At 38.8% G+C, this 23480-nt stretch overlaps 1 long non-coding RNA gene across 2 annotated transcripts; it reads left to right on the forward strand.

Moving 5' to 3' along the window:
- Positions 1-10392: 10392 nt before the first annotated feature.
- On the forward strand, positions 10393-23180 carry LOC124380558. Of its 2 annotated transcripts, none has more exons than XR_006924698.1 (3): positions 10393-10671; positions 22804-22951; positions 23081-23180. It is a non-coding gene; the product is annotated as an uncharacterized LOC124380558 (long non-coding RNA). The 2 variants fall into 2 exon arrangements; XR_006924699.1 differs by lacking the exon at positions 10393-10671 and adding an exon at positions 11061-11234.
- Positions 23181-23480: the final 300 nt, after the last annotated feature.

A 23480-nucleotide genomic window follows, 5' to 3' on the forward strand; every position in this document is an offset into this window, starting at 1 on the left:
AGGAGACGAGCCAGCCAATCAATGAACGCTCTGATGATCATGCCTCAAAATGGTCCAATCACAGCGTCGCCCAAAAACTCATAGAGCAGCGCTTACATTCAGAAGTCAGACACTTCTCTATAGAGTATAACTTAAGGTTTACAAGACATTTCTCGATTATTGACAGTGGAACACACATATACACACACATACAAATAACTATCCATTTTCAATGCTTATGTGACCACAAATAAAGTTGATAATACATTTCAACTAAACCGACTCAGAGAATGCAGTGATTGCACATTGATCAGAGATGAGTGACAGAAAAAAAAAACAGATTTCACGTGGTGTCCCCAGGAATAACTATAAATACACGCATTTTCAATTGTAAGGGACAGATTTTCACCATGTACTACATCAGTACACCACAAGTCCGGATCATTGGAAGCTCGATAATCGTGAGACTGCAAGCGTATTTGTCAGCACACGGGCTAGACGAGAATCTGGGCTTGGACTGTGACATCACTTGGGATGGAAAAGGAGGGAGAAGATGGGAGGACCTGTTGCCACTTCTCCATCAGAAACGAGCCACCACTTGCTATGACCCAGATCTAATTATTATTCACCTCAGCGGGAACTGCATCGGACTTCTGGGCACTAACAGGCTTTATCTAATGTGGCGGATGAAATCAGACATCGGAGAGGCCCACGTGTTATTTCTCAGAAACAAAAATCATGTTTTCAGACATGCTTCCTCACGATGTCTCCTGGAAATACCAGACCACAACTAGCAGATATGGTGTTGAAAGAACACGGCGTTGGATAAACGAAGCGATTTCTGGATACATGGCAGAATTAGGCATTGGATGCATTTTGCACTGTGAAATTGGTCTCCATCACTTTTCCCATACAGATATTTCCAGATGAGGCTGCACAACAGCTTTCACACAGCATGTCCCTTGCTTCTGCAATTAGAATAATCTCTTAATTCATACATTTTATTGATTGAAAAAACACTTCCACAATGCTTTACTATGCATGTTGATGGTTGATAAAGAAAAGCTGCTGCTTCTCTTAGGATGTCCTGCACCCACTTCAGTGGGTGTGACTAATCGCTGGTCATGAAGGTGCAGATGAAACTTGTGGGGAAGTTTCTCGCCTTGCTGGCTTTTCCACGCTCGTGTACAGCAGTTGGTAATTCTACTCACTGCATGTGTTGTGCAGCAGTAGTGGGTAACCGACTCCCTGCTCAACTTCACCTGGGTAGTTATAAGCACCAGTCGGAATCTCTACTCTCTGCCCAATCGATGATTAGGTGACGGCTATCTGAGCTCTGGAACATACTTGCAGTGACTGGCGTGTCTCTGTAGCCTTCATTACCGAATCTGTGATCAGGAGAACTTGGAACGGTCTCAGCCACCTCTTCTCTCTCCAGCTCCTCCTTCTCATATCTCTCACCACCACACAGTCCCCTGTTTCAGATTATGCAGCTGTCTGCTGGCTGATACAAGAAGTGTTTTTCCTCATCTGCTTCTGTAGTTGAGATAAAGCACAGGACATGTTTGCACAATAACACAAAATTTTATGATCACATCATAAAATTTAGTAATTCTTGGTTGTGGTTATTGACCCACTCCGGTTTTAGGTCGTCTGCCAGACAGGTGAGGTTTACCGGTTTTTTCTACTTGTTTCAGTGCCTGATTAGTCAAGTCAAGCCAAGAAGCTTTTATTGTCATTTCGACCAAATATAGCTGACGCATTACACAGTGAAATGAAACAAAGTTCCCCCTGAACCCTGGTGCTACAAACAACAACAATCACAGAAATCACAGGGCTAAGGACTAGTAAGTGTCCTCGCCACATAAAGTGCATCGTGTGAAACCTGGTGCAAACAGTGCAAAGACAACACAAAACAGTTAAAGACAATACAGTGCAAGACAAATACACAAAACACAAAATATGAATAACGAAAGGTGTGCATTTCTAAGTTTTTTTCTAAGTGTTGATACTCAGACTGCATCTAAACATTATGGTGTGTGAGTGTCTGTGTATATTACTCCTCATATTGCCTGATATAACTTTCTTTCGGCTTCTCCCGTTAGGGGTCGCCACAGCGGATCCTCCGCACGTTTTGGTTTGGCACGTTTTACGCTGGATGCCCTTCCTAACGCAACCCTCCCCAATTTATCCAGGCGTGGGACCGGCACTGAGAGTGGCTGGGGATGGTTCCCTGACCGAATCGAACCCGGGTAGCAGCGGTGAGAGCCCTGCATCTTAACCACTAAACCACCAACAACATTTTAATCACACAACGCTACAAATCCACAGATCTAGAAGACAGTAACATAAGAAGTGATGCAGTATGATGATATAATTCATCAATACACTAAACAAACATACAGTGTTCACTCCCTCATGAACTCCATCGTACACTTAGCAGTAAAAGGGTTCAAACAGCACATTCACTTAAACCACTGCGAGCAGGATTCGAACCAGCATGGGGAAACCCCATTAGATTTCGAGTCGAACGCCTTAATCTCTCTGCCATCACAGCAGAAGGTAGACTATATTGTAAGCCCTGAGTTTTTCTACAGGAACGTAACTACATGTTTCAGCATGATGAAAACCTCACTTTTGTCGAAAAGGATGGCGAGCTCTCAGTCGAAACATCAGATATTAAACATCATTTTGACAAACACCTTCCAAACTGCACTCACTCAAAAACAAACCCTTAAAGCATTTTTTCCCAGACGCACCTCCTGCCAGCAACAGTCACTCAGTTCTCCGCTTATGTTCAGTGCTTGGTGTCTAACAAAAGCCAGCACGTCCCTGGGTGGGCCACAGAGACCTGTTGCAGCGCCTCATTTGGTGGTATGAAAAAGCCACGTCGGTGCTGATGGTTCTTAAACAGCCATTCGGGTGACGGCGCGCGTTTTGATTGCGGCCCGTGTGCTAGTGCTTTCATGGAACAGAGTGAAACAGACAGTGTGACTAGTGAGCTCAATTGGTAGAGCCTGAGACACTGAATCTAAGGTTGTGGGTTCAAGCACCATGTTGGGTGAGGACACTTTTTGCATGGTCGTGCTGAGACAACAAATATTTGTGTTCATCTTTGGTGATGCCGCCGAATCTTTTCAGCCTCATTTAAGCCGCTGGTTTTCGCCAAATCTTGGCCGTGTGTGTGTGTGTGGTCATGTGACAGCACATGCTAAAAACCTCTCGTTTGTCAAAAAGAACGGTGAGCCCTCAGTCAATATATCATGGGACACAAAACAGTTTTTCAAGCACCCTTCACACTGCGCTGAAACACGGAAACCAATTTGGATTTCACGTCCAACATCTAAAACTCTTGGCCATCGCAGCAGCTGATCTCTACCCATTTAAGCCCGGAACATAAATAAAGAAATGAGCTCAGCAGAAGAAGCAACAGCAACTGCACTATTGACACTCTGGAGATGACACATTGTAAGAAGTCTTTAATGCTGCACACAGAAACCTTGTTAGATTTCGAAACCAACACCTTCACCACTTGGGCATTACATTAAGTCAACATGTTAGATTATAGCACCACCTAAATACCACACTTGCTAAAAAGGAATCCTCTGAATGACCTACATAACATGTCTGATCTTAACCGAGTGACAAAAAAAAGAAACTCACTCAAAAAATTCACCTTAGCAGCTAATTAGTGATGATTTGGAGCAGATCATTCTTAAAACTAGGCACTGACACTGCCTTCAAAGAAAAGAGATTGTGCTGCTGGCATCAAATGAATAATTCTGGAAATGCATTTTGTGAAAGACATAGTGACACCTGAATATTGCTAACTCTATTAGTTTCTGACCAACTCGTGTGGAATGCACTCTATTATGACGTACTAATAAAGCATACCATGTCTTAAATGTGCATGGACATGCAGAATATGCACCTGGCTAATGGCTGGTGCACCCAAAATGTAGATTTTTGAGTTTGTAATGGTTAAGCACTTCAGTCCTACTTGCAACTACCACTGAACACTCTTTACACTTCCATATTCACTGAGCAAATTTATCTTTGTTTTCTATAAACCTGGATAATTTCTAATGCATATCTGCATATACAGATACCTCAAAGCTCTGTGTTTTTTCAGCATGGGTGTAGAAGGGTGATAGGAGAGCGATTATTCCACCAGTATTGTGCAAAATAGTGCTGAAACTACTGCATGTGGGACACTGTGGAATAGAATGCATGAAAGAGATTGCTAAAAGTTACTTATGCTGGCCAGGAGTGGACAGCCAAATTGTCAAAAAGTCAAGAACATTTTAGATCAATTTACATCTCACAAGAGTGATATATCACGCATCACCATCCTGCAACAAACGGATTAGCAAATTTATTCAGACCATAAAACATGCCTTTAAAGCTTCGTTATAGAGTGTAGCCAGCGCATTCACAGACTTTCCTAAAGTCACTGATCAAATAGGTGACACCTCATCAGCTTCTGTAGTCTACACCAGCGGTCCCCAACCTTTTTTGCGCCACAGACCGGTTTTCTGTCAGACAATATTTTTCACGGACCGGCCTGTAAGGTGTGGCGGATAAATACAACAAAATAAAATGATACAACCGGCAGAAAAATGAGTATTTTCTTGATATAATAGTAATAGTAATATAAAAGTTGTTTTTTGTTCATTTTTGCTAGCTTGGGGGTTTCAATTTAGCGGTAATATATTATGTGTTAGCGGCCGGAGCAGCCCCTTGCGGATGTAGGTAAGACATGTGAACGAGGCAAGCAGCATGACATGCATCAAGAGTAAGTCATAGACAGATGTGGGGAGAGAATCCGGTAATTATCTAAAATAAAATATCGTTTAGAATTAGATAATAAATAAAACGGAAATAATGAAATTATGTATTCTTTCCCTTACCAACTGACCACTGGTCTACACCATTGAGCCTAACAAAACCTCAAATTTCCCATCTGCTAAGGAACTCTCATCACCTGCTGTTTCCACACAAAATGGAAACCAGGGAGTGGTGCCCACCTCAGTAATTCTTGGGCTATACTAGTTAGGAGCTACCCTTATTGCTTTGGGGCAGAATAATATCTAAGGGTAAACTAGTGTGAGGTAATTTTGGGGTGTGAGGTAGTGAAAGTAATTTTCATTTCCAGGGAATTAGTTGTATTAATGTGCATATTACGTGCCTTTTTCTGCCAACGTATAGTAGTAAAGTAGTATGTAGTAAAGAGAGAAGTCACGCAATGTCTGTGTCTGTTGTTTCACATGTTCCAAAGACACAAAATGTATGGCAAGCCAAAAGGGTCAGAATTACGCCTTAGATTAAACGCGTTAACATTCAAAACTGGATTTCTCTGTTTATTGAATGGCAAAGAACTCCTACGAATTGGATTATTACAAATAATCTGAATTGGTCCGGTCTGGTTCTGTTCATCATTGATTGGATGAGAACAGTTCAATATTACTGGCTGTGGAAATCAATGGGTGGAGACTCATTATACTATAAGAAAAAATGGCGTAAAAGACGCGCGCTCTGTGCAACCAAAACATCAATGTTTATGCCGTCACATGACAATATGAACGGCGTAAAAAGCGGCGCTTTTCTTGTATACTAAACGGCGTCAAATACGGCGTCATTTACGTACTATTTACAGCGTTTGTGATCACAACGGCGTATTTTACGGCGCCAATACTGTTTAAAACGCCGTATTTAACGGCGTTTTGAATGTTAACGTGTTTAATCTAAGGTGTAATTCTGACCCTTTTGGCTTGCCATAAAAATTAACATCACTAATCATCGCTAATTCTCAATTAGTCTTTCTGTATATTTATTTATTTATTAGGGCTGTCAAAATTAATGCGCTGATTTGCACACATTGCACACATCCGGCAATTACAACCATCCATTCTGGTAGGTGATCTGATGATTTCCATAAATTAAAACAAAATAAATATTTTAAAACATTTACAACAATATTTTGACTTCATAATCTATGTAGATCTATGGTTTAACTAATAATAAACATACACTTGCAAAAAGCATCTGTATTTGTCCATGGGCATGTTGATTAAAGTATTAAAGACTTCAAAGTATTCATTTAAGGTACATTTAAAACAGAAAAAAAATCATGTGTTGCGATTAATCACAAGTTAACTCAGGACAATCATGTGATCAATCAGATTTAAATACACACTTATATACACACACGCACAAGCACAAGCACAAGCACACGCACACGCACACACACACATATATATATACACTTCAAGGCTCTTCTCTGTTCTGGCACTGATGGAATGAACTTCCCCTAGATGTCTGTGGAGTTCCTGATCTGTAAATATTAAAAACCTACCTCTTCCTCAAACACTCAAATTGGCACTTTCCTAGTTTGCTTTGTAGGATTTAAGAGTTATATTTATATTAAGCTTGTAATCTTGTGTACCAGTGTAGATTTATTCATTGCTAGAGAACTTTTGTACATCACTCTAGATAACGGTGTCTGCTACACGCCGCAAATAAAAATGTTAATATATATATACACAGACACATATATACAGTATTATAATATTATAATATTATATATATATATATATATATATATATATATATATATATATATATATACACAGTGGAACCCAGTTATCTTGCTCTCGGTTACCTCGACAACCCTATTAAGTCGACGTTTTTGAAGTGGAACCGCCAAATTCTCACTTTGTCTAAGCATTTTTTATCGGTTATGACTTTTTTTATGTCGCCGAACCCTAATATCTTGAGCACAAGGGGGGAAAAATTTGCCATTTAACGTCGGTTATCTCGGTGCACTCGCGGAAGTGGCGGAATAATCAAGTCTTACAGCTGCTACAGGTGTTGTATTGTATACTGGTAAATCTCTGCTGTTAGTTAGTGCACATATGCCTTTTGTGGTTAAATGTTATGCGATGAACGGGAGGAGAAAGCCGCGATTGGCGGCGTGGAACGTGGGATGAGCAGCAAAATCATAAGCACTATTCGGACGGGACTAGTTTTACAAACGACGTTTGAGTTATAATTTTTTTCATGTATGGATTCGGACGGGACTAACATCTCCGTGTTTATTGCGGAGGTAGGAGTGTCTGTGTTTTACATGTGGGCGTGGCACAAGACCTCTACATCCATTATTGGTGTGCAGAAAGCAGAAATTTGAATACCGGCACGCTAGGGTTAGTACAGCAGTTCACGTTGACTAAAACACACAAGTAAATCACAGACATTCGCATTCGGACGGGATTAGATTTCACAGAGGAGTGCCGAGTTTGCTGAAAAACAGTAGGTAATTTGCTCTGGAATTTTTACAGAGGTCTTGTGAGAGAAAGACAGACATGGCAGATTCGGGCGGGATTAAAATCACAAAGTACCTCTGTGAAGCAGAAATTTCTCTAATGACCCCCTGTAAAACTAGTCCCGTCCGAATAGGGCTATAGAATGAACACCGGCAGGATCGGGGGGGATCCGCGATGCGCTTTGGGAAGAAAAGCGCAGCCGTTGAGAGAGTGCCGGTGGGAAGGCACGTACCGGGATACGCATGAGCGATAACAACGACCGCCGTGAACCAACATATACCAACAATAACGGACAGTGAGAGTGTGAAAGTTTAAAAAGGAGCTGGTGATGATGATAAACGAGCACAATATGTGCGCGATTGAAGCGGAGCTTTAGAGAAAGCGGCCGAGAAAGCACCTGACACGCTGAAGGGGGCCGAAGGGGGCGTGGCAGGTGGATTCCTGACAGATAAACATGTACTGTATGTATTTTTATAGCATGCCTTCATCAAACAAATCGCGGCAACGCTGTTGTGTAAAAAAACCCTTTAAAAACACGTGCATGCACATTCTCATTTATTAACGCACATCATGTACATAAAGAAATTTCAAGCACGTTAATATATTGCCGCCATTTTGATTTTCGTTTATCTCGTACATAACCGGGTTCCACTGTATATATATATATATATATATATATGTGTGTTGGGCAGTAACGCGTTACCGGTAACACGTAACTTTTGACAGTAACTAAGTAACGCGTTACTTTTTAAATAAAGTAACTCCGTTACCGTATGGTGCGTTGTCTGTTACTTTTATAAATGAATTAATTTGGACTGAAGTGTAGACTACAGTTTAACCTGTTTACAGAAGCGACGCATTGTAGGATTGGTGGATGAACCACTGTAAACACGAAAAAGACGCACTGTGGCCGTCTCTCTGTTTATTCAGGTCTGTGCGGCAGTAACGGCGAGTCGAGGCGAGAGCAAGACGAGTTTCTCAAAGTGGAAATATGCTCATTATTTCACTTTAGTTGAGCATATAGACAAAAACTTTTTAGTCAAATGTAAACTGTGTCTTTCTGGTTCGAAGGTCGTATCTACTGCGATAAACAGCAACTCCAATCTGTCGAAGCTCCTCCAGAAACTCGCTTCCTCCACGCCTCGAGGAAGCTAGAAGCTAGAAGCTAACCTGGTGTTATGTTGTACATTGTTGATAGTTTTCATACTTCAGCTGTGAAAGGAACATGTTTAAGAGCTCAACACAACAGCAGAAGCCTCTTTAGTTTTTGATTGTGAATATATTATTCAGTTTGTTTTGTTATTTATTTCAGAAATCCTTGTGATATATTCAGTTTGTGCTGGTCTGACTTAAATAAAATAGTGTTTAAAAATTACATTGTGTTGATTCAGTTTTGTGTTTGTAGACCATAACGCATACAAGGGCATTAATGGGAACATTAAAGAACGTTCTTAAAAAAAACTAAAAACTTACTTTTAACAGTAACGCATTACTTTTTTGGTGTAAATAATCAACAAAGTAATTGAGTTACTTTTTTAATAAAGTAACGAGTAACTGTAACTAGTTACTATTTTTTAGTAACTAGCACAACACTGTATATATATATACAGTGTTGTGCTAGTTACTAAAATTCACCTATGTTGTAGCTCTAAGCGAGGAGCTGCAAGCAAGGCTCCCAGACAATCTCAAAACCTTGCGGAAAAGTGGCAGAATAAACACTGAACAGCTCACCAGCCAAGCAGAACCACCATCCTCAGAGGTGCCTAGCAACAGACTCACATTGAAGCTAAAATGCCAGGTACAACTGTCCGATATAATTGTGCATTTACTGATACATATTACCTTGTTATTAAACTTTCTTTCGGCTTCTCCCGTTAGGGGTTGCCACTGTTTTTACGCTGGATGCCCTTCCTAACACAACCCTCCACAATTTACCCGGGCTTGGGACTTGCACTGAAAGTGCAACCCGGGTCGCAGCGGTGAGCGCGCCGCATCCTAACCACTAGACCACCAGGGACCCCAAGTCTTAACTCCCTAATATTTGTTTTAAATACATGACTTGAATACATGTTTGCTTTAGTTGGATGTTGGTTGAACTTTTTTCTTTCGTCTCATTTAGTTGTTGGCAGAGACGTTTCTGAAAGCGGTTTTGGAGAAGAGCAAGGCGAAGAAAGAGTCTATGGGACATGAACTCCTGCAGTCTCTCTGTAGGGTTTATGTGGGATTGTGTCAAAAGAGAGGAGACTCTCATAAAGCACATGCCCTCGCCTACAGATTTCTCAAAGAAGGTGAAATTATATTGACATTTCATTATATATTTACTAAAAATGATCTGGACGGTGATATAAAGAAGTCAATTGTGTTCTGTTTTTTGGTTTTGTATTTCTTCCTATACAGTGTATTTTAAATCTGTGGTATCATACACCTTACATTGTTATTAACATGTATAATTGTTGTTCATTGAGGTAGCATAATGACTACCAATACGCCGCTTTATTTGTTGTTTAATTGTTATAAATTGTTAATTTCACTAGTTAATAAGAAAATAGACTGCATAAAATTCAGTTGTGGAACTCAAGAGTCTAGCGCAATATCAGTGTGGTATTAAAAGAAATGTAGCACTTGTAGCAACTTTTTAATACCTAAAAGTTGTATTACCTAATAAAATGCCATGCATTACAATATATAAACGAACACACACACACACACACACACACACACACACACACACACACACACACACACACATATATATATATATATATATATATATATATATATATATATATATACATTTTCACCTCACCTCTTTATTGTTAAAGCCGAGAGCTGCATTCCACTTCCTGCCAGGTTGTCACAGTGCACATGATGCGCTCTTTTACCAATAAGAGCTTCTAAAGAGTAATAAAACAAAGAACTTGCCCACATGAGGAATAAAATCCTCCCATATATCGTTAGAATTCGTTCATTTGCCATCAATCATGTTGTTCCCATAATACTACTGGCTGGAAAATAGCAAGTTTGAAATGATAGGTGGTGAAAACACCACATCACCACACCTACAGGGTTCGGTTGCTTGGACAAGATTCCACCAATCTTTAACCAATTATTTTTAGTGGCTCTCATTGTGTTTGTAACTCTAAATGCTATAAAACCATGCTTCCTTTTATGTTTTGAGTGAGTTAATTATTAACTAAAGAATAGAAACGATGCTTCTCCACAAAGTACTTTGTTGTAAACGAATGAAAAACCATCCATATTGCATCTTTATAGATGTATTGGACTAAAAGTGCTTTCAGTGGACCTTATCTTTCGAAATAAACCTGGATTTGCAGCAGGGGACGCGTTTGTGACTCGTTAATACAAACAGGTATGTAGTTCATTTTGTTGATGTGTTTTGCCTACACAAATTCATTCCATTGAAGGTGGATGCATCTTAAATCGATGCTTGATGTTTAGACCTTTAGAATAATATGTAGTTTGTCATATGCCCCTTTTTTTATTTAATCTATTTTTAAACATAACACATGCAAACAATATTTCTAATAATATTTTTGCTGAGATGACCAGACAATTTGAGAAAACTCATTGTGTTTTTTGTATACATTCTGTTACATAAAGACACAGTTTTCCATTTCGATTACGAAATGACGTCATCGCACGATGATGTGACGGCGTTGCTTAGCAACTTTTAGAAGAAATTTTTTAGTCAGAAACTATTTGTTATTAAAAAAGACACCTCTAAAAATGCCGATCAACTTTAGTTTCACTGTTCGGTTGGAAATAGACCCTGACTTTCATCAAACCGTCCGCATGGTGGGCGCTGCACTAGCGTGTGCAGTCCTACTTGCGGGAAACGGCATATTTGGCATTTTAATTAGCAGATGTGGCGCCGGGGAGAGGAGACCGGAACACAACACACCCGGTCATCAGGTACTCCCCAAAGCAGTGCTTCTGAAGTGATTAGATTTTGGTCTGTATTTAAATGCTCAGAGAAGGCTGTCTGGAAATAGATGCTGACAGCGCTCCTGGATTAATACATACATTGTATTTGGACTGCTACAGTTGTATTTACACTTGCACAGTTTTTGAAGGAACTCGACAGGTCAGTTGTTCTGAACATCTTGGAGAATGAATCACAGATCTTCTGTGGATGTAGTCTGCCTTAAATCCTTCTCTCTTCATGTAATCCCAGACAGACTCCATGATGTTAAGATCAGGGCTGTGTGGAGAATAAAACTATTACTTCCAGGATTTTGTTGTTCTCTATGATGAAGATAGTTTTTAATGACGGAGGTTGTTAATGTGTGATTGGAATAAGCGTATTTGAAGCATGAATGAGTACAATGTACTTTGTTTCCAACTTCTGAAAGTTTTGGCGATTTGTCAAAAGTAATAAATGTGTCAGTGTTGATGGTCAGGGTTTGACATGGCTTCAGTGTTAGAAGGTCATGAACAGGCTAAAGCCTGTATTATGAATGTCATTCACGCTACTTTAAAACATAGAGATGGAAGGGTTCTGCCACGATTATTGTATTAAATTGGAAAAAACCTAGTTATCTGAGGACAATGGTGAAAGAGAAAAAAGTTAGAAATTAAAAAGATGGGCTTTACACAGTTTGTATGTATATAGAGATCTTTATATGCAGGTTTATAATATGTGCATTGACTGTGTTTTTGAGTTTCAAAGCAATTCAAATGCAATTCAATACTACATTATAGTTTGGTGCAAAACAGCATATGAAAAGATGTTGAAAATGTTTTATTTTATTACTGCTGATCTTTCGTACTGCAGTTTACAAATTCCTCTTAGCAAACAGAAAAAGGCACATAAATCCCATTTATCAAATAAAAATGCCCTTCAAAAAAGTAAGGAAGAGATTTCCTCAGCATGCCACAGCACAGCATATAGATCGATCGAGAGTGGATTTTACAGACACCGATAGCTAAGTTGGATCGTACTTGCCAATAACCGATTAATCAGCTGATTATTTTTTTTTAAATGAAAACTGGATTAAAAAAACAAACAAAACGCTTCATGTAAATTAGTACTGAACTTTATTACAAGAATAAAACAACTGCTCAATTCTGAAAATGTGCTAAATGTAATAAAAATCTATTTATGAATGATAATAATATATATTGATATAAAATTAATACATTATGAATATAATATAGCACTGCACACATAGCCCACAGACTCATGTGTTCATGTGAGTTTTAATGGATTTTTTGCACGCACATTTGAACCTGACTGTGTAAAACCAACCGCTTACTCAAGAACATCAAAGCAAATGCTCATCTTACATTAATGTGTAATAGGGATGTCAATTTCGACAAATTCTCATGATCGATCGTCGTTTAAATTAACGATCAATTAATCGATTAATCGTTAACCTTCATACTGCAAGATGCGTCTACAGTAGTTATCGCATGAATTGTTGTGCAATGACACTAAAAACGCAAGCGTCCTCCCACAAAGGAAAGGGTTTTTACTGTAAATAAAAGGCTAGTAGGATTATAAAATGAATCGATTGATCATTTCATATAATTATTTAATTCAAATACAATGACTAATATAACGCAGTCTCAGATGTACTCTGGCATATGAGCTGAGCGAAGCGGAGTGGTAATATTTCCTTAAGAGCGCAGAGCGCCTTTCTGAAGATTCCACTCCGCTCGCTCAACCCAGTTCATAATCCAAGCATTCTAAGTGCATTTTATCTTGTGTGTGCTTTTCACATGCTTGATAATCCATGTGTATTTTGTAAAGATCTACGCACATTTAATCCCGTGTGAGTGTGTGCGTTTGTTTTAATGAGCCTATTTTGAATATTCTATTGAACAACAACGGCAGCTATTTTCACGGAAATAAAGTGAATGAAAATCAAATACACTTTTTCAGTTTTTGCATTTTAGGAATGTTTGCTAAGGATAGATTAATATATTTAATACATTTTAATGAATACAATTAATACAATTAAGAAGAATTAAAAAAATTTGTTTGGAAACATAATAATTGCTATTTATCAGCATGCATAATTTTAGACAATTATAAAAGAATTTTGGTACAAACAGTAAACAATTAGGCCTACTAGAAAAACTTTATGTCGGAGCTGGAACTGGTTTACGGCGAGCGTCAGCGGAATATTAACGGAGCGCTTGCTCGGGCGGTTAGCGACTGAGTGGAGCGCACTTCCATAGAGCGGAAATCGTAGCGAGCGTGCGTCCATGTCAGCAAGTTTTTCTTACGGTGTTATTTTCTTTCCAAATGTGCATAGGATATTGTGCATATCGAGGAAAATCCGGAAAATGCGAAAAAGCCCATCTACTCGTGAATGCCCATTACGTGTTAAAGGCCTATATGCCATTAGTTATTAAGCCAATTGAGCGGTCTTCTAGATTTACTTACCTCACATGGATAACATTTTAATACTTATTTATTACTTGCTCATGAGCTAAATGTACCAGTTAAGTTAAATTATATGCTAATCTATTTCGAAAAATTAACGATCTGGTATTAATTTTCTTTTCCTCTAATGTTAATTGAATGGCAAAACAGACTGGTTTCTTTTTCAAATAAAACTTTTTTTTGCTGTCATTTTCCGAAAAAAAAAAAAAAAAAAACATTTGACAGTTTGTAATGTTACTTCTAAAACACAGTTCCAACATATTTATTTTGTGCCCATTTACACTTTAAAGACATTTGATGCATTCAAATAATTAAATTTCCCCATTCCATCACATTTATTGTGTGAACGTTTCAACACTTTCGTTTTAAAAAATATGTAAAACAACCCATGTCATTCCGTGAACTTTGCGACATTAATGTGGAGTTTTATTTATTTAATATTTTACCACATTTATGGAGTAACATAACATTTAAAGCAATAAACACTCTTTGGTTTAAACATTATAAAAAATAAACATTTGATGCATTCAACGTGAAACATCTATTTTTTTTTTTTATTAATTTAAAATGCCTAGACATTTGTGTAACTCTGAAACACTTTCCTTAAAAAAAAAAAAAAGTTTGTTGCATCAATTTTGGAACTTTTTAAACGTATTCAGAAATGTCAGAAATCGTCTTCATTTCTATATTCAAGCACATTTAATGTGTTAACTGTGCAACACTTTTAGCTTTAAACATTTAAAAGAACACATTTTAATTTATTAACAGTTTTATGTAGCCTACAGCATTAATATGAATGTTAACTTGAACGCAATTATACAAACTTCGTGTGCACAAAAAGGATACAGCACAACATAACTACCTGAAGTGCACATCACTGGTTTTTGTTCAAAAAGAAAACCTAGATGTTTGTGTCTGGCATCCAGCATCGTCGCTATCATCGATGGCTTTGGTAGGAGTGCACTAGATTGAACCTAAAGTAACGAATTTAAGCGATTAGGTGGCGCAACGCCTATGACATTATTTTGTATAGAATGGATAATTCTCAATCCAGGTCTCAAAACGTCTCTCTTACCTGCATTCGTTGCGCCAATGAGGCATGCACTTTTGCTTTGAACTCCAAAACCCGAGCACTGTCCTCTTCGTTTCTCTTAAGATGTGAATGTAAGAGGCCGTAAGTGATGGGATATATATATTTGAGATGGACACATCAGATTCGGTAGACATTACAGTCGTGGCACACTTTAACGCTGTCAACACAGGTGCCACGTCCTCCATCAGCTGCCAGTATTCATCTTTGAGCTCAAGAATTCTGGCGTCCGCCAGTTTGGTGACAGTGCGGTCAGACAGTACGGCAGTCACTGCCCACCTTTGTTCCACGAGCCGGGCAAACATGTCACTGACCGAGTTCCACCTTGTCTTGCAGGACTGTATCAGGCGATGCGGTGGAAGTTTCAACTGTGCCTGTTTGTCATGGAGTGCTCTGGTAGCTACAGTACTGTGATTGAAGTGCTGAACAAGTCTTCCAGCAGCTGCGATGACCCTGTTTATGTATATGTTGAAGCCATAATTTACGGCGAGTTGTAATGTGTGGGCAAAGCACGGCACGGAATCCCAGCTGACACGAGTCTGATCGTTTGCTGCCACGATATTTTTTGCGTTGTCGTGAACACATGCTACTATTTTTCCTGTGATGTCCCATGAAGCTACGGCCTCATTTAACTTTTCGGCCAGCTTGTCAGCAGTGTGTTTATCAGACAAACTCTCTGTAAGCAGGACCGCGCACTTCATCTGCCATTCAGAGTCTATGTAATGACATAAAATCAAATCAAATCAAATTTTATTTGTCACATACACATACATACAGGGTACGACATGCAGTGAAATGCTTTTAACGACGGTCCGGCATGAGGGAATAAAATTGGGTAAAAAAGGGGAATAAAAATATAAATATAATAACAAAATTTAAAGAAAAATATAATAAGAAAAGGCAGATAGATAAAGATATCAAGATATATAAATATATATGTATATATACATACATATACATATATACTTATATATACACATACACAGAAAAATGTTTATGGCAGTGTGCAGTTAACCAGTAAACAACAGTAAACATTAAACAAGTTAGGCATGTTTTTGATTGTCCATAAGTGTCCGTGTGCAGTAAGGTGTGGTGTAAAGTGTCCTTGTGCGGAATGGTGTGGTATAAAAAAGAATATAAGAAATATGAAATAAATAAATATGAAAAAGAAAAAGAAAATATGAAAAGTAAAGTGCACTGTGCTGTGCAAGTCCAGTGTATAATGTGCCGTAGCACGAAAAGTGTGATTGTGCAGGGGAAAAAAAGGGTGATGATGGAAAGAGTGGGCCAGTTTTTAGATCCTGGGTGTTTCCTGGTTTAAACACCGAATGGCCTGCGGGAAGAAGCTCCTCCTCATTCTCTCTGTGTTCGCCTTCAGGGATTGGAAGCGTTTCCCCAAACGCAACAGAGAAAAGAGTCCATTATTGGGATGGCTGAGGTCCTTCACGATTTTCCTGGCTCTGGTCCTGCACCGCATGCTGTAGATGTCCTGCAGGTCAGGGAGCTCGGTGTGGATGGTACGTTCAGCTGAACGCACCACCCTCTGGAGGGCTCGTCTGTCCTGCATGGTGCTGTTCAGCACAGACCGTTCTCACAGACCCCTCTCCTTGGTCTCTAATGATTCTGACCACACGTTCCACGGCCATGAAAGAGGAGTTCCATCGAGTTGAATTAGGCTGTACCAAGTGAAGCTTACAGTGTTCCTCTATAAGCTCTGCATTTTGAGGAGACCTTGATGCCTTATTCCAGAGTGCCTGACATTTAGAAAAGGCTGATCTGGACAATTTCTTGTAAGCTTCTGTCTTTTTAGCCCGATCAACATCGACTGTGGAAACCAAATTTAGTAAATGGCATGCACACCGATGATGTTTCAGCAGCTGATACTGAGGCCCATCATCTTCCTCCAGAATGGCTTCCACATCCATGAATTCCACCTCCTCTTCACCATCAGATGCATCACAATCTTCTCCTACTTCTTTTTCGATTGTGCCTTCTGCAACTAACTCTTCGTTGTTATTTTCGTCCTGCTGACCAAAGACATGGAACGCTTTGACGAAATTCATCCCGTTGTCTGTTGTAGTTCTAACAACCTTTAGACTTATTTCATACTCCGCATGAATGTCGGTCAAAACAGCTGCCAAGGCATCGAATGTGTGGGAGCCTCTTAGTTGACGGCAAGCAAGGGCAGCTGAACGGCGTTCAAAACTGCAAGGATCGAGCCAGTGGGCTGTTACACCTATAAAGCTCCTACTCCTGGCCGTCCAACAATCAGTAGTGGTGGCAATGTATGGTACCTTTTTCATTTCGCTTTTGAGACATTCTTTCATTTTAGATGTAGCTGAATCAATCTTGCGCCGCACAGTTTTGCGGGACATGACGGCACTACTCGGTTGTAATTCTACAATAAGGTCTTGGAAGGATGGTTTCTCAACAAGGGAGAAGGACTGGAGACCTTGAACGATGAAGCGGAGGATAGCCCGATCAACCATCTTCTGAGACACCTGCTTGGTCTCCAGCAGCTTCAGTTGTTTCACCTTGAAACCTGTTCCACCTTCTGATGGCCTCTTGCAGGCTGTTATTTGACAGTATTCCTCCAGATGTGTCTCATGCCTTCTCTGTAAAACACAGTATAATATTTCAGTTTACACTATAATAAACTAATAAATAGATACGCATCATGTAGTCTACATAGCAGTATTATTATGAAGTGCTGGTTGTTCATAATTTTCCAATGGCTCCAGACTAAATTTTTATTTTATTGGTTTTACTGCTGAACTGTTATTTTTTTTAAAAGCCAAATCGGGCTAGCTCTAGTTATTCGCTCCAGTGAAATAAGTGAACTGAAAATGCCCTGCTCGCAACTAGCATAGAACTAATTAGGCTTTAACATTTTTGTACTCGAGCTCAGACTAGAAAAGATATGCTCTCTCTATTTGTCAGGCGCATGACAAAACATGAATCTGAAAGGACTTCAGTTGATTTGATTATTATCTATGTTACACCACGATTAGCTTGCCTCGGCTTACAGTATGTTAACTATTGTCAGGCCAAAGTTAGCCATCTGAATGGCAAATTGGCGGGTGCATGTGGCTTCGACTACTCAAACGTAACAGAGAATGTAAAAAGCTGCATTATCGCAGCTAGCCAATCATTTAGTGCACTTTTCTGTAGCTAGACCCTAGCTTATAAGAAATGTAAGGGAAGGGATGGGGAGAGAAAGAGAAGCAGTGGAGAGAAATTAGCATAGCTAATCATGATATTAACAGCACAAGTTGATAATGTGCATGTGATCATATGTTCTGGAGCACAAGGTTATGATGTGAGACGTATGTTATGTGTAGGCTTTGCTAAAAAGACAAGTTTTAATCTATTCTTAAACTGGGTGAGTGTGTCTGAGCCCCGAACACTGTCAGGAAGACTGTTCCAAAGTTTAAGAGCTAAATGTGAGAATGATCTACCGCCCTTAGTAGACTTTGCTATTATAGGAACTACTAGAAGTCCAGAGCTTTGAGATCTCAGGAAGCGTGATGGATTGTAGCATGTTAAAAGACTGGAAAGGTCCATGGGAGCCAAACCATTTAGGGCTTTATAAGTAAGAAGTAGTAGTTTGTAATCTATTCGAAACTTAACAGGAAGCCAGTGCAGGGATGATAAGATTGGGGTTATATGATCATAGTTTCTTGACTTTGTAAGACTCTTGCTGCCGCATTCTGAACTAACTGAAGCTTGTTTATTAATGATGCAGGACATCCACCTAGTAATGCATTACAATAGTCTATTCTGGAGGTCATGAACGCATGGACGAGCTTCTCTTTTATATAGATAACATGTTTCTTATCTTAGAAATATTTCTAAGGTTAAAGAAAGCTATTTTTGTAACTTGGTTGATATGATCAGGGTTTTGTCTCTTTACTTGTTTTGCTCGACCTTAGTGCAGCTTTTGACACCATTGATCACACAATACTGCTTGCTAGACTTGAGAACGTTGTTGGAATATAGGGAACAGCTCTCTCTTGGCTCAGGTCTTATTTGACTGATCGCTTTCGGATAGGAAAAACCTCCTAACATTTATCAGCTCCTACGACACAGAACTCAGCCCCCATCCCACCTTAAAGACTATAAGGTGAAATACTCTACACAGCGTTTGCGTGAACAAGAGGAGGATACACAGCTAAGCACGATGAGAGATAAATCTAGAGTGTTACCCCTCGATTATACTGATTCCGTTTCTCTAAGTTCACATACTGATGACATATATATATATATATATATATATATATATATATATATATATATATATATATATATATATATATATACACATTAGGGATGTCAATCGATTAAAATATTTTATTGCATGATTGTCATGAGTTAGCTCACTACTAATCGCAACTTAATCACACATTTTTATCTCTTTTAAATGTACTTAAAATGAATACTTTTAATAATCTATTCAACATTGCCATAGACAAATATTGATGCTTCATGCAAATGTACATTTATTATTAGTGAATGCAAAACTAGAGCATGAATAGAAAATATTCTTGTAAAAAAAAGTTTTATGGTGTTTTAAATTACGTAAATCACCAGGACACCAATCAGAATTTTCGCTATGTTTCCACACGGATGGTTTTAATTGCTGGATGTGTGCAAATCAACACGTTCATTTCGACAGCCCTAATAGAGAAATAGAGATGACTGTAATGCAGAATTAGTGGTGATCAGTGATCTGTTCATATTTTGTCTTTGGGACATGCAATTACGACACACGCGGTCATGTGATGGGACACTCGGTTTTTGTATGTACTCAACACTGGAACACTAACAGAAAAAGGCACGTGATACTGTGTGTTGTGGGAGATGTAGTCAAATAACATCGCCAAAAAATACACACCATTTCCTGCCCTCTTACATTCTGAGGTATAACACAAACATGAGAAAATAACAATATTATTTGCAGTCCTATTTTAACATTCAGTTTCCCTTCAATATTCTTTTAAATAGACTTTCTTTTTTTTATCTTAGAAAATTCAGTGTTTGTTGAATTTCTTATGTGTATTAACACAACTCATTTCTTGGGAATGAAAATAGACGACCTCACACTAGTTTACCCTTGGGGACTATTCTGCCCAAAAGAAAGAAGCGTAGCTCCTAACTAGTATAGTATGAGTGCCACTCCTTGGTTTCCATCACTAATAACCAACAGCATTTTGTTCTCACCTGGGCCTGCAAAATCAACATAAACAGGATGCCATGGTTTCTCAGAATATTCCCACAGGTGAAATGGTTCCAGTTGTGGTACATTGTGTCTGCCCTGATTTGACGTACGTTCTTGTCTTTTCCACCTTTTGTCCACATTTTTAATTCCTTGCATGCTGCCTAACTCATAACTTCAAACAGGTACTCCCCAAAGCAGTGTTTGTGGAGTGGCCTGATTCTGGACAGGATTGAAATGCTCATAGAAGGCTGTTAGGTCTGTAAGTAGGTTCTGACAGCACTCCTGGATTCATACAGTATACTGTGTTTGGATAGGAAATGAGCTGAGCTGGGCTGTCACAGTGTGTGGTGTCTAGTTCTATATTAGTCTATATTCTATCAGTATGTTTTACCGGTACATCAAGTATATTCAAATATGTGAAGAAAATGCTGTAAAGTAAGAATGCTTTGTTAAGTAAAAAAATGGAAAGTAAATGAACAGAAGACAAAGCCGAATCAAATCAATATTTGGTGTGAACATCGATGTAGGAACACTTTACAGATTTTGTAGGAACTCAGTAGGTCAGTTGTTCCAAACATCTTGTAGAAAGAACCACAGATCTTCTGTGGATATAGGCTGCCCTAAATCTTTCTGTCTCTTGATGTAATCCAAGACAGACTCAGTGTTGTTGAGATCAGGGCTCTGTGGAGGCTAAAGCTATTATTTCTATGCTGAAGATAGTTCTTAATGACAGAGGTTGTATGGCACTTACAGAGCTTGGACATTTTTATTGTCATTAGGTGTGTTTAAATGGAGCTTTTAAAAGTCCAATCCGAATGAAAATGATCCATATAAACACCTCAATCGGAATAAAAATGCCGAAACTGAATAAAATTGTAATCGGTTTGAGATGGCTGGGATAAACCTTTCTAGAAACCAAACAAAATAAAAATCATGTCATGTAAACACTTTAAACCGATTACTTGCAAAAGATGTACACAAAGCTGTTTACTCTGCTCTTGTGAACACCAAATTGATTTGACACAACACAGTATTCCGCATAGCTGCCAAGTTTGTATAAAACAACCGCAACACACATACCGTATTTTTCGGACTATAAGCCGCTACTTTTTTCCCATGTTTTGAACCCCGCGGCTTAAACAACGATTCCCGGTTTCACAAGCTTCAAGCCAAAAAAACTGAACCCCATAACATTAGACCAATTAAATTTCCGAACGGAAAAAAGCACCTCACCTGTGTTCTGAGCTGCAAAAAAACGTTTTTTTTTCTCCCGATGCCAAAAGATAAACTCCCGAGAGAAATAGTTGTGAAAGGAAGGAGGAAGACAGTGAACAATAACTTACTTGGTCGGCTACTGTTTAGATACAAGCCGTTGTAACGTGTTGAGTCTGGGTGAAGGGAGAGCTCGCTAACTCCAGTAGCAACAGAAATCATATAAGCACAGACAGGGTTCCAAAACTTGTGCTTTTTTATTTTTCTTGGCAACAGCGTTACGGGTTAGTCAAAGAAACTTAGAACTAAGCATCAGAAAATAATAAGGACATAATCCTCATCTTGAACACACGCAGTTATTCTGGAAAATTGCAGTGGCATGCTATTCCCAAAATACCGCTATGTTCCTAAAGGAAGCGCAACATATTTCACATGTTACACCGTGTGTAACGTGGCTTTCGTTATAGCCTGTATAAAGTTCATTAGTGTAGACACCTGCGGCTTATAGACAGGTGCGGCTTTATTCATGTTAAAAATAAAAATATTTGTAAAAGCGGCTTATATATGGAAATTACGGTAATTAGTGAAATAGGATTTTTTGACGGTCTCTTCTTCTGGGGCCAGAAATCCCTCTACCAGTCCACACAAACCAATGGACATAGGCTAATGTGCGCATGTCACAGTCATTCTGTTGAAAGCGCCAGCACATGTAAACACCATACTGCATCAGATTAGATAACGTCTCATGTGAACAGTCCACCAAATCTCTTAATCGGAATGACAAAAAAGTGTACATGTAAACGCGTGTCTTGTTACGTGGTGAAATCAGTTCCAATTATTTGCAGTGCCGATGGAAATGTAGTATCGAATGGAAGCCATCTTTTTGTTTCAGTATTTCTTTAGCCAGAACAAGTCTCCAACCTTCCCTGCTCCATTACATTTCCACCTGCATGTTTGACTGTAGGGGTGAGACAGTATGCTAACATCTTCCCTCCTGTTCATCATCTTGCAGAAGTTTTTCTCTTCCAGACAAAATAAGTCAAATGCAGACTCATCTGTCCACAGAACATTTTTGCAGTCTTACACTTTCCAATTCTTCTGTGTTTTGGCCTTTTAACTAGTTTGCTGCATAGAAAGAAAAGGAACATGCATGTGTCTCAAGAAGCATAAAAGACTAGGTGTTTCCAAATGCATTGATTTCACTGTGAGCTTCTATTCTTCAAATGTTCTTTATTAAAGCAGCACAAATATTTCCATCAACTTACATTCATCAGAAGCAGAATAAACAAACAAACAAATAAATCCCAAGTATGGTTGTCTTTCCTAAAATTTCCTACATACAATTCCTCAACACAATGTTGTCCATGCTTTAGTGATGTAGGCGATATGGTCCTTTAGATAGAACAGGGCACTTTATCAAGACCTGATGGACTCAATGCTTCAAACACCTCGCATAAAAACATTTCTATTTGCATAATATATTATTTATGAATTCTTTGTTTGTCCCTAAAATGTGTGAATGTGAATATAAAAGAAAATAACTGACAACATTAAAATGGTGCAATTTCAGGATTCTCTGCAAGGGTCCATGAAGAGGAATCAGAACCAGGCGGTGTCAGGTGCTAGAGTGGACCGTGAGACCCAAACTGATGGACAGAGTGGAGAAGCTGGATGGCCTGCTCTGTAGGATGAACAGAGAGTGTGAGAGGAAATCCAAGGTACGAGAGAAAAGTTGAACACAAAACAGAATTTTCAGAGAAATATGAGTCCCACATCAAAATCTTTTACATGTACACCTGGGTTTCACAACTCTAATGCAGTGTTTCATCTGAATACCTGTCTTGCAGGGGAAAAAAGCATTTTTTGCTCCATGACTGTGTTTTAGGACTATAAATGAGAAAAGCAAGGTAGCAAAAAAAAGCCTTACATTAAACATTGCAAACATAATTCAAAAATAATTGAGACTCTTTTTTTGTGTGTGTGAGCAAAAAAGTTGGGAGTTGCATATCCTCAAATCCAATATGATTAAGACACATGAACAACAAAAACTTTTTATGAAACATTTAATCAAAATTTGTCCTGAACGCTATTCAATGTTGAGGTTTCCCCACTTTTTAAACACAGAGACTATGAATTGCTGAATTTATTTACCTGTCAGCATTTAGGTAGATAAATTCAGCAAGATTCAAACCCTGAGTTTATGTACTCACACATTTTACTCCGCATAGATTGTGGCTCAGAGCTCTT

Source organism: Silurus meridionalis, chromosome 3 (assembly GCF_014805685.1).
Source record: "Silurus meridionalis isolate SWU-2019-XX chromosome 3, ASM1480568v1, whole genome shotgun sequence".
NCBI lineage: Eukaryota > Metazoa > Chordata > Actinopteri > Siluriformes > Siluridae > Silurus > Silurus meridionalis.